The 13,067-nt window shown below is 42.2% G+C and overlaps 1 long non-coding RNA gene and 1 other non-coding gene across 2 annotated transcripts; one reads left to right on the top strand and one right to left on the bottom strand.

The window, feature by feature from the left end:
- On the top strand, window positions 1–856 carry LOC125520640. The gene is made up of 4 exons (XR_007288779.1): window positions 1–16; window positions 97–157; window positions 233–313; window positions 398–856. It is a non-coding gene; the product is annotated as an uncharacterized LOC125520640 (long non-coding RNA).
- Window positions 857–1,674: 818 nt separating this feature from the next.
- TRNAY-GUA lies at window positions 1,675–1,759 on the bottom strand. Its single transcript is given in 2 exon segments — window positions 1,675–1,710; window positions 1,723–1,759. It is a non-coding gene; the product is annotated as a tRNA-Tyr (tRNA).
- Between the last annotated feature and the right edge of the window lie 11,308 nt (window positions 1,760–13,067).

The raw sequence follows: 13,067 nt of genomic DNA on the forward strand, positions 1-13,067 counted from the left end.
CATTAATCCTCCACAGGTTCCTCCTTGTCCCTTGTCCTGTCATAAGGAGGTCCTTTGAGTTTGTACCGATAATCGTGTTTCATATCTTTCTGCCAGGCTGGCATTCTCGCTGTTGGTCGGGGTAACAAGGTTGTGGTGCCTGTGATGGACAATGACGGTATATTTTCTTGAATATGTGACGCCCTGCTCAAAATAGTTGCATTCATATTTAAACTCATGTTGCTTTGTCCAGGAACAGAGAAGGCTGCTGTAGTAACAAAGATGATGCTGACACTGTCTGCTGATCATCGTATATTTGATGGGCAAGTAGGAGGTATTGATCGTCTTAGCCCTGTAATTTCACCTGTCTGCTCTCGTGTCATTTACATTCTTCCTTGTATGTCACATTGTGGAACAGGCAAGTTTTTCACGGAGCTGGCATTGAACTTCAGCGACATCAGGAGGCTGCTTTTGTAAATGAAAGGTGCTGTGTTATCGTGTTTCCAAGAATTCTTTGGAGAAGGTGGCCCAAGAAAAGACACTAGGTGCAAATTTAGTTTCAGTTGCTTGATCACCAGCGCATAAGAAGTAACCAGTTTTGTAAATTAATAAGAGAGTTGGCAACTCCACGGCGTTTTTTCCTCCTTAATTTGGGAGCTGATCCCCGAGAAGTTACGGCCATTTCATGTTTGATGTGGTTACACAAACATCAACTATTGAGGCTGAGGTTTGTTGCCACGTTTCCTGAGGATTTCTGTCAACATAAGACGTTTTTGCCCATGACTTAGATACATGGCTTGATGACAGTAATAAGTAATGATTCCTTCTACAATATTGATATGCATACTTCTGAGCATCTCAGATTGTTTGTCAGTTTCCCCAGTTGTGTTTATGTCATACTCCCTCTGTGTGATAAAATTGGATGTATCTAGCACTAAAATATGTCTAGATACATCTATTTCTTTGACGAGTATTTTGGGACCGGAGGGAGTATCTTGCATATATCCTAAGATGCAATATACTGTGGAGATAGATGTTGGGTTGATGGCTACATCTGCATGGATTTCATGTTGATCTCCAAGGGCAGGCCGAATGACCATGACAAGAAAAGGCAAAGGGATGATTTTACCCATTATAGCAGAATTGATCGGGTCTGCGGCGGCAACTTCTACATATTGCCGCACATCTCTCTGATTTGTTGGGAACATATTTCGAAAGTACATCACATGACAAAAAGGATTATAAACAGAAAGAACGAAAAAAAGGAGAGGAAGGAGATAACAGCGATAGGACTGAGAACATATTTCGAAAGTACATCACATGACAAAAAGGATTATAAACAGAAAGAACGAAAAAAAGGAGAGGAAGGAGATAACAGCGATAGGACTGAGAACATATTTCGAAAGTACATCACATGACAAAAAGGATTATAAACAGAAAGAACGAAAAAAAGGAGAGGAAGGAGATAACAGCGATAGGACTGAGAACATATTTCGAAAGTACATCACATGACAAAAAGGATTATAAACAGAAAGAACGAAAAAAAGGAGAGGAAGGAGATAACAGCGATAGGACTGAGAACATATTTCGAAAGTACATCACATGACAAAAAGGATTATAAACAGAAAGAACGAAAAAAAGGAGAGGAAGGAGATAACAGCGATAGGACTGAGAACAAATAATTAAAAAAATATTTCCGACCTGCCGGATTCGAACCAGCGACCTAAGGATTGATCTGCAACACTACAGTCCTCCGCTCTACCAACTGAGCTAAGGTCGGTCTGTGTCTCTGAATTAATGAAATTGTATAATTCACCTGTAGTCGGGGCACAACAAGCCAATGCATAGAGCCTTAGAAAACTTCTTATAAGTCATCCTACGCATGTTGTCGTTAAGATGCAATATATTTTCTCCTAAAAAACGATGCACTATATTTTGGCAAGCTGGGGGTAAAGCACATAGCGGGTAGCCATAGTAATAATCAAGTTGTTATTGGTGTCCGTGTCACTCCAAGGGGTGCGGGCATCAGTGCATCACCATCCCCGACCTCCCCTCCCCTCATCACTCCCCTTGCCACCACCGGAAGAAACCGCCAGAAACCACCCGCTCACGGACGATGGAGACAGGGCTTCTCTCCTCGCGAGATGTTGGCGCCATGTCCTTGGACACACATCTTGGCTTCAGGGGTGGCTAGCCGAGGTGACTTAAGGAGGCGATGTTCGAGGTGGCAGTTATGGTGGCCCCACCAGCTCCGCTCTTGGGTGGCGTCGGCTGCCGCACTAGATAGAGGGGCGATGGTGCGAGGCAATATTGCAGCTGCTGCCTTCCTAGTCGTTCGAGGTTGGATGTCGACCGTGAAGGAAATATGCCCTAGAGGCAATAATAAAGTTATTATTTATTTCCTTATATCATGATAAATGTTTATTATTCATGCTAGAATTGTATTAACCGGAAACTTAGTACATGTGTGAATACATAGACAAACAGAGTATCACTAATATGCCTCTACTTGACTAGCTCGTTGAATCAAAGATGGTTAAGTTTCCTAGCCATAGACATGAGTTGTCATTTGATTAACGGGATCACATCATTAGAGAATGATGTGATTGACTTGACCCATTTCGTTAGCTTAGCATTTGATCGTTTAGTATATTACTATTGCTTTCTTCATGACTTATACATGTTCCTCTGACTATGAGATTATGCAACTCCCGAATACCGGAGGAACACTTTGTGTGCTATCAAATGTCACAACGTAACTGGGTGATTATAAAGGTGCTCTACAGGTGTCTCCGATGGTACTTGTTGAGTTGGCATAGATCGAGATTAGGATTTGTCACTCCGATTGTCGGAGAGGTATCTCTGGGCCCTCTCGGTAATGTACATCACTATAAGCCTTGCAAGCAATGTAGTTAATGAGTTAGTTACGTGATGTAGCATTACGGAACGAGTAAAGAGACTTGCCGGTAACGAGATTGAACTAGGTATTGAGATACCGATGATCGAATCTCGGGCAAGTAACATACCGATGACAAAGGGAACAACGTATATCGTTATGCGGTTTGACCGATAAAGATCTTCGTAGAATATGTAGGAACCAATATGAGCATCCAGGTTCCGCTATTGGTTATTGACCGGAGACATGTCTCGTTCATGTCTACATAGTTCTCGAACCCGTAGGGTCCGCACACTTAACGTTCGGTGACGAGCGATATTACGAGTTTATGTGTTTTGATGTACCGAAGGTAGTTCGAAGTCCCGGATTTGATCACGGACACGATGAGGAGTCTTGAAATGGTCGAGACATAAAGATCGAAATATTGGAAGCCTATGTTTGGACATCGGAATGGTTCCGGATGAGTTCGGGCATTTTCCGGAGTACCGGGAGGTTACCGGAACCCCCCAGGGAGTATATGGGCCTTATTGGGCCTTAGTGTAAAAGAGGAGAGAGAAGGAAAAGGTGGCAGACGCACCCCCCTAGCCCAATCCAAATTGGGAGGGGGCTGCCCCCCTTTCCTTTCTCCTCTCCTCCCCTTCCTTCTCTCCTACTCCTACTACATGGAAGGGGGGAATCCTACTCCCGGTGGGGGTAGGACTCCCCTAGGGCGCGCCATAGAGAGGGCCGGCCCCTCCCCTCCTCCACTCCTTTATATACGGGGGAGGGGGCACCCCATAGACACACAAGTTGATCATTGATCTTTTAGCCGTGTGTTGTGCCCCCCTCCACCATAATCCACCTCGATAATATCGTAGCGGTGCTTAGGCGAAGCCCTGTTCCGGTAGCAACATCATCACCGTCATCATGCCGTCGTGCTGACGGAACTCTCCCTCGAAGCTCTACTGGATCGTGAGTTCGCGGGACGTCACTGAGCCGAACGTGTGCAGATCGCGGAGGTGTCGTACCTTCGGTGCTGGATCGGTCGATCGTGAAGACGTACGACTACATCAACTGCGTTGTCATAACACTTCTGCTTACGGTCTACGAGGGTACGCAGACGATACTCTCCCCTCTCGTTGCTATGCATCACCATGATCTTGCGTGTGCGTAGGAATTTTTTTGAAATTACTGCGTTCCCCAACAGTGGCATCCAAGCCAGGTTTATGCGTAGATGTTATATGCACGAGTAGAACACAAAGGAGTTGTGGGCGTGGGTATATACATATTGCTTGCCATCACTATTTGATTCTTGATTTAGCGGCATTGTTGGATGAAGCGGCCCAGACCGACATTACGCGTACACTTACACGAGACTGGTTCTACCGACGTGCTTCGCACACAGGTGGCTAGTGGGTGTCTGTTTCTCCAACTTTAGTTGAATCGGATTCAATGAACAAGGTTCTTTCTGAAGATCAAAAAGCAATCACTATACCGCGTTGTGGTTTTTGATGCAATCACTATACCGCATTGTGGTTTTTGATGCGCAGGTAAGAACGGTTCTTGCTCAGCCCGTAGCAGCCACGTAAAACTTGCAACAACAAAGTAGAGGACGTCTAACTTGTTTTTGTAGGGCATGTTGTGATGTGATATGTTCAAGATGTGATGAGATATAAATTGTTGTATGAGATTATCATGTTTTGTTGAAGTTATCGGCAACTGGCAGAAGCCTTATGGTTGTCTCTTTATTGCATAAGATGCAAGCGCCAAATAAATTGCTTTACTTTATCGCTATGCGATAACAATAGTTGCAAGAGCAATAGTTGGCAAGACGACCATGTGAAGACACGTTGATAGAGATCATGGTGTCATGCCGGTGACGATAGAGATCATCATGGTACTTTGGAGATGGAGATCAAAGGAACAAGATGATCATGGCCATATCATGTCACATATTTTGATTGCATGTGATGTTTATCCTTTATGCATCTTATTTTGCTTAGTTCGGCGGTAGCATTATAAGATGATCTCTCACTAAATTTCAAGGTATAAGTGTTCTCCCTGAGTACGCACCGTTTCTATAGTTCATCGTGCCGAGACACCACGTGATGATCGGGTGTGATAAGCACTACGTTCATATACAACGGGTGCAAGCCAGTTTTGCACACGTAGAATACTCGGGTTAAACTTGACGAGCCTAGCATATGCAGATATGGCCTCGCAACACTGAGACCGAAAGGTCGAACATGAATCACATAGTAGATATGATCAACATAGAGATGTTCACCATTGAAAACTACTCCATCTCACGTGATGATCGGACATGGTTTAGTTGTTATGGATCACGTGATCACTTAGATGATTAGAGGGATGTCTATCTAAGTGGGAGTTCTTTAGTAATTTGATTAATTGAACTTTAATTTATCATGAACTTAGTCTTGATAGTATTTGCATAACTATGTTGTAGATCAATAGCTCGCGATGTAGCTCCCCGTCTTTTTTTGATATGTTCCTAGAGAAAAACTATGTTGAAAGATGATAGTAGCAATGATGCGGACTAGGTCCGTGATCCGAGGATTATCCTCATTGCTGCATAGAAGAATTATGTCCTTGATGCACCGCTAGGTGACAGACCTATTGCAGGAGAAGATGCATATGTTATGAACGTTTGACAAGCTCGGTATGATGACTACTTGATAGTTTAGTGCACCATGCTTTACGGCTTAGAACCGGGACTTCAAAATTTTTGAACGCCATGGAGCATATAAGATGTTCCATGAGTTGAAATTGGTATTTCATACTCATGCCCGTGTCAAGAGGTATGAGACCTCTGACAATACTTTTCCTACAAGATGGAGGAGAATAGCTCAACCAGTGAGCATGTGCTCAGATTGTCTGGGTACTACAATTGCTTGAATCAAGTGGGAGTTAATCTTCCAGATGAGATAGTAATTGACAAAGTTCTCTAGTCACTATCACCAAGTTACTAGAACTTCGTGATGAACTGTAATATGCAAGGGATAACGAAAACAATTCCCAAGCTCTTCGTGATGCTAAAATCAGCGAAGGTAGAAATCAAGAAAAGCATCAAGTGTTGATGGTTAACAAGACCACTAGTTTGAAGAAAAGGGCAAAGGGATAGAAAGGGAACTTCAAGAAGAATGATAAACAAGTTTTCACTCCTGTGAAGAAGCCCAAAGCTAGACCCAAGCTTGAAACTGAGTGCTTCTACTGCAAAGGAAATGGTCACTGGAAGTGGAGCTGCCCTAGATACTTGGCGGATAAGAAGGGTGGCATAGTGAACAAAGCTATATTGGATATACATGTTATTGATGTGTACTTTACTAGTGTTTATAGCAACCCCTCGGTATGTGATACTGGTTTAGTTGCTAAGAGTACTAACTCGAAACGGGAGTTGCAAAATAAACAGAGACTAGTTAGGGGCGAGGTGATGATGTGTGTTGGAAGTGATTCCAAGGTTGATAAGATCACCATCACACACTCCCTTTACCTTCGGGATTAGTGTTGAACCTAAAATAAATGTTATTTGGTGTTTGTGTTGAGCATGAATATGATTGGATCATGTTTATTGCAATACGGCTATTCATTTAAGTCAAAGAATAATTCTTGTTCTATTTACATGAATAAAACCTTCTATGGTCATACGCTCAATATAAATGGTTTATTGAATCTTGATCGTAGTGATACACATATTCATAATATTGAAGCCAAAAGATGCAAAGTTAATAATGATAGTGCAACTTATTTGTGGCACTGCCGTTTAGGTCATATTAGTGTAAACCGCATGAAGAAACTCCATGTTGATGGTTTTTGGAATCACTTGATTATGAATCACTTGATGCTTGCGAACCATGCCTCATAGGCAAGATGACTAAGGCTCCGTTCTCCGGAACAATGGAGCGAGCAACTGACTTACTGGAAATAATACATACTGATGTATGCGGTCCGATGAGTGTTGAGGCTCGCGGCGGGTATCATTATTTTCTGACCTTCACATATGATTTGAGCAGATATGGGTATATCTACTTGATGAAACATAAGTCTGAAACATTTGAAAAGTTCAAAGAATTTCAGAGTGAAGTAGAAAATCATCGTAACAAGAAAATCAAGTTTCTACGATCTGATCGTGGAGGCGAATATTTGAGTTATGAGTTTGGACTTCATTTGAAACAATGCGGAATAGTTTCGCAACTCACGCCACCTGGAACACCACAGCGTAATGGTGTGTCTGAACGTCGTAATCGTACTTTACTAGATATGGTGCGATCTATGATGTCTCTCACTGATTTACCACTATCATTTTGGGGTCACGCTTTAGAGACAGCTGCATTCACATTAAATAGGGCACCATCTAAATTCGTCGATATGACACCTTATGAACTGTGGTTTGGCAAGAAACCCAAGTTGTCATTTCTTAAAGTTTGGGGCTGCAAAGCTTATGTGAAAAAGCTTCAGACTGATAACACTAGAAAAAAAATATACTTCCGCGATGATACGTGTTTGTCACAGTAGGTCACGTTTTCTGTCATGCATGTACATCCATGAAAATTTTATGATAGAATCAAGATAGTCATACTTGTGCTGTCGTAGAAGTGTTCCATGACATTACCAAAATTATCATCACGAAAGTGTCCACTTCCATGACGATAAATCGCGCGTCATAGAAGTGCTTTCGTCAAGGGTGACCGACACGTGGCATCCACCGTAACGGAACGCCGTTAAGCTATCGGGTCCGGTTTTGGATCCGATAACCCGTTAACAACCCCGACCAATGGGGATTTTCCATGTGTAAAATCATCATTGGCTGGAGGAAACACGTGTCGGCTAACCGTTGGGATAGATGTCATCCACTCATTGGACCCAAAGTGCCTATGATACGTCGACACGTGGCACGGCCCAATAGAGGCCCATTCCTGTGAAAAGGCCGACCCATTTGACTTGGTCAAAAGGTGGCGGGCCGGCCCACGACAAGCCTGTTAATGACCTATTCGCATATAGCCCATTTACAACCCGCTAACCCAGGGCCCGTTTACGGCCTATCCGAATTAGGCCTAGTAGCGTCATCTGGGCCATCCAATATAATTCCAGCCCGTTTTAACTTCCAGCCCATGTATGGCCCATGACGTCTTTTGGCCCATATGAGGCCCTTAGTAACCCTCGGCCCATTAACGGCCCGTGGTAAAACTGGCCCGTAATGAACAGTGTATCACTTTATACCCATTAACGGCCCATTATTCCGTTGGGCCGTTTCCAGCCCATGTTATCTTTCGTCCTTCTCAGGGCTCATTTATGCTTGGGCTCATTTCCAGCATTCGGATATTCGGTTACTTACGGACCATTACTGTCATTTTCTGCTTGTGGGCCAAATTCAGCCCGTGCTTACAGTCGGCCCGTTAATACGTTGGGCCGTTTTCATAGCGTCATCAAATACGGTCGATTAACGACGGCCCATTATGGTCGGCCCATGAATGGACGATTCCAACTCAAGCCGGTTTACGGCCATAAAGTGGTATGTTATTGGCCCATGTTTGGGCAATCGATCATACGGCCCGTATAAGGCCCATTGATGATACGGCCCATAGAAGGCCCATTGATGATACGACCCGTAGAAGGCCCATTGTTTCTACGGCCCGTAGAAGGCCCAGTGTCACTACAATAAATATGTAGCCCATGGTTATTGTGGCCTAGTTTTAAAAAATAGGTTATTGCGGCCACTAGCAAACCGCGGAAAAAGAACAACACTGACTACAAGCAAACAAATAAACAAGACAACAAGGAAATAAATAAGCAAGCAACTTACGCTAGGCTATCACGGCTATTACACATATTACATCCACTGGGCATCAAAGTTCGCCACCAGTGCAAATATAGGGAACAAAGCAACATATCATATACACTGGTTGTCAAAGTTGGCGACCAGTGCAAATAAACGCTGCAACAAAACAAGTCCAGAACTGAAACCACTTCAGAAGATCTCAAGAAACAATATCCTGGGTACCCATAATGCTGGCAAGATGCTTAGCAAGCTTATTAACTTTCTCTTGTTTGGCGCTTAAATCCTCCAGCGCTTGCTGTTGCACCAGAAAGTATGCGTCTGAATTCTGCAGGGACTTCCTCAGTCCTTCAGCTTCCCGTCACGACACATCTGATCGATGTATTTCAACTTGAAGCTGAGACTCAAGAAGACGAACTGATTCAGATAGCGGGTTCAAAGAGCTTGTGCCAGCAGTAGTGGCTAGTAACTCGAACACTACATCAAGACAGGACTTCTGGGTTCTCTCACTGTCATCAAGGTAGTTTTTATCAGCTTTCTTGGAGACCAACACGGATGTCTCACTATCTTGAACCTTATCTGCATTACTTCTTTCACAATTGCATAACAGGGTATTGTTCTCCAATATTTTGTCCGCATTCTAAAAGAGAAACAAGCAGACACATCACAGGTTTACCATGTTGTATACAAAACTCATTTTGGTAAATCAGTTCAGTAGTAAAGTGCACAGGATAACAACATGAAACAAACATACATCTATGTACCATGGTCACTTTATGGTCTATATCATTCTAGTTTTTGTTGCCAAATCAAGATAGAGACACAGTTCAAATAATATTTGTTCAAGACAAAGCAGAATAGACAAAATATAAGTGTGGGAAACTATAGAGACACTTGTAATGTGCATGACATGAGAACATAACTGTTTATTCAATTGAAACTGAAATCAATATAGGGCAAGTTAGAACAGCAAATCAGTTAAAGAAACAAGTTTAAAACATACCTGTTGCGCCATTGGAGTTTCAATTCCATCCTTCAAATTTGAAAATAGTTGGTCTGAGTAAATACAGTGATGCAAGAGCAAAGGAGTATGAACCATAGCTACATAACCTGACCTGAGAACAATTCTTCTTCTCCTTTAAGAGTTGAGTTGGGATTCAGAGTGGTGGTCTTCGTGCTTTGGGCACTGCAGTTCCCTTACTAACTGCTCGTGTTTGGGTGCTCTGTGGTGGAGACGGTGCTGTGTCAACTGGAACTGGGTTACTATCTGCTGGGGTTGGGGTTAGAAGGGGTGTAGCTGGTTCTCTGTCCAACTGGGTAGGGGTACAATTTGCGAGAGTCTGGGTTATGTGTGGTGGGGCTGGTTCTTGGGCAAGTACAATCGTGGTTCTATCTGCATCAACTGGTAGCACTATCTTTTCTGAAGACCGTGTTCTTACTCCCTTAGATACTGCCATCACCCTCTCCAATTCAAATGGCTGATAAACAAGAAAAGTAATTGAATGTACATACATTGTATGATAGATAGGTGCAATGGATAGTGGGGAATAAAAGAGGGCATGCAATAATTCACATTTATGTTTTCTAACCAAACAGGATAGCATGACACAATTTCACATATATGATGGCTAACTAAACATGATAGCATGATACAATTTCACATTATGATGGCTAACTAAAAAAGATGGAAAGACATAGTTCAAAATATGATGACTATGTAAAGAGGATGACATGATATAACTATATAATGTGTTTATTAAACAGGTTGGCATGCCATAATTCACATACATGCCGCCTATGGAAACATGATAGCATGATATAATTCCCGGATAGAATGACATAATTCAAAATATGATGGCTGTAAACACTAAACAAGATGAGATGATATAACTATATGATGTATTTATTAAATGGGTTGCCATGCCATAATTCAGATAGATGTTGTGTATGTAAACATGATGGCATGATATAATTCAAATATATGATTTATATTGTAAGCAAGTAAGCAGATGGAAATCCATATATGATGTAAAAACTAAGCAATGCAAGACAACATGCATGACATGGGTAATATAACCCTGCCAAGTTTGAGCATAGACCTCAGGGGGGAAATAGGACTGGTCATCAGTCTCTGAATCCTCCTCTGAGGAGCTCTCTGTATCCAGCAAGATGTCTGCTTCAGCAGGTAGCATTGTCTGCTCTGAATACCTTGTTTTCATTCCAGATACTTCCATCACCGCTTCAAATGGCTGATGCACAGGAAGAGTAGTTGAATATACAAACGTTGTCGACAAATGGAACACGTAATACAAAAAAATGATAGCATGATATAATTCACATACATGATGATTGGCTCAACAGCATGGCATTGCATAATTCACATATATAATGCCTTTGCAACAAGATAGCATTGCATAATTCACATATATAATGTCTTGCAACAAGATGGCAATGCATAATTCACATATATGGTAATTAGACACTAAACAGGTGGCATTCACACAAAGCATGTCTAAACTAATCAAATGACATCACAATGCAAGACACCATACGCACGATATGAGAAACATAACCCTGCCAAGTTAATTAGAGCATACACCTCGGGGGAAATAGGACTGGTCATCTGTCTCTGAATCCTCCTCTGAGGAGCTATCCGTAACCAGCGAGATATGTGCTTTGTCAGATAGCATAGTCTGCTCTGAAGACCTTGTTTTCACTCCAGAATTTTCCATCACCGTGACAAATGGCTGATGCACACGAAGAGTAGTTGAATGTCCTAACATTGTTGACAAATGTAATACGTAACAAAAAAAAGGATGATCTGATATAATTCACATATAAGATGACTGGCTAAGCAGGATGGCATTGCAAAATTCACATATATGATGCCTGGCTAAACAAGATGGCATTGCATAATTCACATAAACGATGAATAAACTAAATAGATGGCATTCACACAAAGCATGTCTAAACTAAGCAGTTGACATATTTGATGTATAAAGTAAGCAATGCAAGGCACCATATGCATGATATAACCAACATCAGCATGCCAAGTTAGAGCGAAGAACTCATGAGGTAAATTGGAGTGGTCTTCTGCTTCTGAATCCCCCTTAGAACAGTTATCTTCCTCTTGATTACGATCCGGAATGGGTGGAGGGGGGGCTTCCTTTGCGCCCACCATGGAGCGACGTCTGCATGAAATTTTATTGCCACGCAAGGCTCGTCTCTTTTTCTCTACATGTTCAGTTCCATTGTGTACAATATCTGACATGCATAGGAATAAAACATAGTGAGATTATGTAAGGAGTGCATGCACAAATCCAGAGTGATGGTAGCAAACTATGGATAGACCCAAAACCAATGATAGCAGGCAGCTAATAGCTTTAGTTAAAAAATACAGATAATGGCTCCTTTAATGTTTGTTTGCACCCAACATGAAACTCATAGTAGACACCCGAGATTAACCAGATAGTAGACAGATAATACGGATTGCTGCCCCAATATGTACCCCACAACCATTTAAAAACTCAAGTTTCATCATAAGTTTGGACCTGACTCAGAGTCTAATAGGTGAACACCACGATAAAGTAGCATGTCATCATATTAAGCGACGCATAACGTAAGCAGACACGGAAGAGTGCGACCTCTCTTGCGGACCCATGTAGTCCTCAAGGTCATCTGCTCAGTTGATGATGGTAATGCAGTTGTCGTGGCTGCCAGCGGCGGGGAAGAAGATCTGAGGCGGCGAAAGACAGTCTGGAGAGCGGATCCCTGCTGTGGTGAACCCTTTCGTCGTTGGAGCAACTGAGCTAGGGTGGAACACAGCACCGCAGGAGCAGGACAAACCACACAAGGTTTTCTTTGACACATATCTGTAATAGAAGTAATTGTGTAAGGGCTTGTTTGAATTTTAGGATTCTAACAATGCAGGGATAGGAAATAGATAGGAATAGGATAGGAATGCACGTGCAAAACAGAGAATTTAAAAACAGAGGATTTCTGCCAATCTGGGTGTTTGGTTCACAAGAATGGGAAGATCACAGGATGCAAATAAGCATGGTGAGATTAAGTCAAACCACAAGAAAATGTACGGTTATAATGCTATTATGCTACTACCTCTTAGTCTTGTGCTTCATGAATAGGAATTTGAAAAGGAGGACAAGTGGAAATTAAAATTCCTACAGTTTTTCTTTCAAGGAGTCACTAAACGAACAAATCCTACAGTTTTTCTTTGCTCCATTCCTTTGCACCAAATTCATGAAAAGTAGTACCATATGAAACTTTCGAATTCCTATGTTTTTCATTCACTTTTCCTTTCAAGCACTGACGATTCCAGTAGGCAGGCTTGAGCAAGGAAAAGCCTACACTAAAAAAATGTTTTTGTGCTACTTCTATTACTTTGGACCCAGGCCACTGCCC

Source organism: Triticum urartu, chromosome 7, assembly GCF_003073215.2.
Source record: "Triticum urartu cultivar G1812 chromosome 7, Tu2.1, whole genome shotgun sequence".
Lineage (NCBI taxonomy): Eukaryota > Viridiplantae > Streptophyta > Magnoliopsida > Poales > Poaceae > Triticum > Triticum urartu.